The sequence below is a fragment of the Oncorhynchus kisutch genome, linkage group LG25 (genome assembly GCF_002021735.2).
Source record: "Oncorhynchus kisutch isolate 150728-3 linkage group LG25, Okis_V2, whole genome shotgun sequence".
In the NCBI taxonomy this organism is placed as follows: Eukaryota; Metazoa; Chordata; class Actinopteri; order Salmoniformes; family Salmonidae; genus Oncorhynchus; species Oncorhynchus kisutch.
Window position 1 is genome coordinate 13,468,409 of NC_034198.2, and position 4,325 is coordinate 13,472,733.

Sequence of the window (4,325 nt, forward strand, 5' to 3'; positions counted from 1 at the left end):
ACCCACAAAACCCAACACAAAACAGGCTACCTAAATATGGTTCCCAATCAGAGACAATGACTAACACCTGCCTCTGATTGAGAACCATATCAGGCCAAACATAGAAATAGACAAACCAGACACACAACATAGAATGCCCACCCAGCTCACGTCCTGACCAACACTAAAACAAGGAAAACACACATGAACGATGGTCAGAACGTGACAGTACCCCCCCCAAGGTGCGGACTCCGAACGCATAACCTAAACCTATAGGGGAGGGTCTGGGTGGGCATCTGGCCGCGGTGGCGGCTCTGGCGCTGGACGTGGACCCCACTCCATAATTGTCTTAGTCCACCTCCTTAGCGTCCCTTAAGTGGCGACCCTCGCCGCTAACCTTGGCCTAGGAACCCTAACAACGGGCCCCACTGGACTGAGGGGCAGCTCGGGACTGAGGTGAAGCTCAGGCAGGTTGATGGATCTAGCAGATCCTGGCTGGCTGGTGGTTCTGGCAGATCCTGGCAGACTGGTGGTTCCGGCAGATCCTGGCTGACTGGCGGTTCTGGCAGATCCTGGCTGACTGGCAGTTCTGGCAGATCCTGGCTGACTGGCAGCTCTGGCAGATCCTGGCTGACTGGCGGATCCTGGCTGAATGGCGGATCCTGGCTGAATGGCGGGTCCTGACTGACTGGCGGACCCTGGCAGACTGACGGATCCTGGCTGACTGGCAGTTCTGGCAGATCCTGGCTGACTGGCAGTTCTGGCAGATCCTGGCTGACTGGCGGTTCTGGCAGATCCTGGCTGACTGGCAGTTCTGGCAGATCCTGGCTGACTGGCAGCTCTGGCAGATCCTGGCTGACTGGCAGATCCTGGCTGAATGGCGGATCCTGGCTGAATGGCGGATCCTGGCTGAATGGCGGGTCCTGGCTGACTGACGGCTCTGGCAGATCCTGGTTGACTGGCAGTTCTGGCAGATCCGGGCTGACTGGCAGTTCTGGCAGATCCTGGCTGACTGGCGGCACTGGCGGCTCCTGGTTGACTGGCGGCACTGGCGGCTCCTGGCTGACTGGCGGCACTGGTGGCTCCTGGCTGACTGGCGGGACTGGCGGCTCCTGGCTGACTGGCGGCACTGGCGGCGCTGGGCAGACTGGCGGCACTGGCGGCGCTGGGCAGACGGGTGGCTCAGGCAGCGCTGGGCAGACTGGCGACTCTGATGGCGCTGGGCAGACGGGTAGCTCAGGCGGCGCTGGGCAGACGGGTAGCTCAGACGGCGCTGGGCAGACGGGTAGCTCAGACGGCGCTGGGCAGACGGGAAACTCTGGCAGCGCTGGACTGAGGAGCTCTGGCGCCTCTGGAATGAGGGGCTCTGGCGCCTCTGGAATGAGGGGCTCTGGTGCCTCTGAACTGAGGGGCTCTGGCGCCTCTGGACTGAGGGGCGGGAGCTCTGGCAGCGCCGGACAGAGAAGCTCTGGCGCCTCTGGACTGAGTGGCGCTGGCGCCTCTGGACTGAGGGGCTCTGGCGCCTCTGGACTGAGGGGCTCTGTCGCCTCTGGACGGAGGGGAGGAAACTCTGGTAGCGCCGGACAGGCGGGAGCACCTGTGTTGATGGGACGGAGAGACAGCCTGGTGCGGGATGCCGGCACTGGTGGTACCGGGCTGGGGACACGCACCTCAGGGCGAATGCCTTGCATACTACGCCAAATCAACTGCTCTCTTTCTTCACACTCCCCCAATTCTATTAACACCTCCTCGAGTGTCTTCTCATCTCCCATCCGTTCACTCTCCTCCATTCTGTCCAATAACTCCTCGACCCTCTCAGACTCAGCCCTCAGCTTCGCCGATAGCTCCGATAACATCCATGGCTCCTTTACGGTAAACAGGGGGAGTTGGCTCAGGTCTGGCTCCTGACTCTGCCACACTCTCCCTGTGCCCCGCCCCCCCCCCCCCCCCCCCCCCCCCCAAATTTTTGGGGTTGCCTCTCGGGCTTCCAGCCGCTCTGCCGTGCTAGCTCGGCTGGAGGTGTGGCTCCAGCTCGGCTTTGGGGCGGCAATATTCCCCTGGCTCTGCCCAGGGTCCTTTCCCGTCAAGGATCTCCTCCCAAGTCCATTTCTCCAAATAGTGCAGCCTCTCCCACTGCTGCTGCTGCTGCTGCTGCCTCTGTTGCTTCTCCTGCTGCTGATTTTGCTGCTGCTGCTGTTGCTCCTGCTGCACCTGTCGCTTCTCCTGCTGCTGCTGTTGCTGCTGCCTCTGTTTACCACGCCGCTTGGTCCTTGGTTGGTGGGTGATTCTGCAACGGTTTTCTTGACTTGAAGGAGAGGCGGACCAAAATGCAGCGTGGTTTCTATTCATGGTTCTTTAATAAAGACTCTACACATGAACAAACTAACAAAACATGAAACGTGAAAACCCGAAAGAGCCATATCTGGTGCAAACACAGAGACAGGAACAATCACCCACAAAACCCAACACAAAACAGGCTACCTAAATATGGTTCCCAATCAGAGACAATGACTAACACCTGCCTCTGATTGAGAACCATATCAGGCCAAACATAGAAATAGACAAAACAGACACACAACATAGAATGCCCACCCAGCTCACGTCCTGACGAACACTAAAACAAGGAAAACACACACGAATGATGGTCAGAACGTGACAAGATCTCTAATTTTCCTCACTTAGCAAGGCTTCCAGATTGCCCTATGAGGACAGTGAGATTAAGATAATTAAGATAAAATACTTCTACCAACATTGTTGTCACGACTTCTGCCGAAGTTGGTCCCTCTCTCTCCTTGTTCGGGCGACGTTTGGCGATCAACGTCACCAGCCTTCTAGCCATCGCCGATCCACTTTCCATTTTCCATTGATTTTGTCTTGTCTTCCATCACACCTGGTTCCAATTCCATCTATTACATGTTGTGTATTTGACCCTCTGCCCCCCCCCCTCCCATGTCCTTGTCCGGAATTGTTTCTTGTCGTGCTTATGCACGGTATGCTGGTGATTACCGTTTTTTTTTTGACCCATTTCATGTATTGTTCTGTTGACGGTGGTTTTATGTTGATTAAACAACACTGTTGTAAATCAGTTTTTGCATTCCTGCGCCTGACTTCTCTGCCGCCAGTACGCACCCCATTACAATTGTGCTCATAATGTTTAGGTGTTTTTTGTTCTGCAGTATGTTTATCACACTTGAACCATACCAAGACTAAAATGATTTGGGTTCATTGTCGGGTTCACCTAGTGGTCATGATATGGGCTGTACCAAATGTTTGATGTATTATAATAATTGATTATGCTTATGTTGTATTAAAAGAAGGGGAGGGGTTATAAGACCCTGCCCTCCTTACATTTATAGGGTCCTAGACTACAGATTAACAATATATATTCATTATAGAGGTTTGGTATTGTTCCACAGTTGTTTTCATTTCTGTCTGCCTCTTATAAAGAGACACCTCTGAGAAATGTGTGACTGAGACAGAACTCTGCAGGGGAGTGTAGGAGATAAGAGACTAGTCAGACATTCCATAATATATCAACTTTGGGGAGTGGACATTTATTGCCTAGGCCTTAGAAAACACTGGAACTATTGTAATTCTCTTGCAAGTTTATATAGCTGTGTATGCATGGGCTTGGTCTGATGAGTAGAAGGTAATGGCGTATGCAGTGACATCACAAGGGCTGGACTTCAGGTTTAATAAAATAACTTGGGACCTTTTTATATTTTTCAGAACTTACTCGGAAACATGTGCATGTTCCTGCTGTCAACTTCTGTCTGCAATTGTATTAATAAAGGTTTTTTAATTAATTAATTAAAGATATTGTCAGAATGCTAGTTTCACCAATGAGCCAATGATTGACAAGGAACAAGGAACGAACCCCAACAACATTATAGAGGGAACTGATTTAATTGAGCTCTTTTTTTGAATTGCTTCACTGATGCTATTACTCAATTGGGTTCACTTTGACTGGAAATATAGCATAGGGTATTCTTATAAACATGCATCACTGTGAGAGAGTTCTGCGGCTGGAATATTTGCTTGGAACTATAGTGGGGAACTGAAGCATTGTTCTTCAAGGTCAACTGTCCATATATTTCCTGCTCAGTGGGCCAATTGGGTAAATAGTCTATTGATGAGTCAACCATTTTGTCCCAAAATGAACTTTCTATACCACAGCTGCAGTAAGAGATAGAGCTCCAACAACCTGCCTCCCTTGCCTCAGATTGGATTGTCCAATATAAAATGATCTGTGTTGGGATTTGCAGGTTAAGAAAGCTTAAGGGCTTTAATTTCATGACGTCACATTAATTAGTGGACACTTTGATCCTTTCAGCCTGTAAGCCACC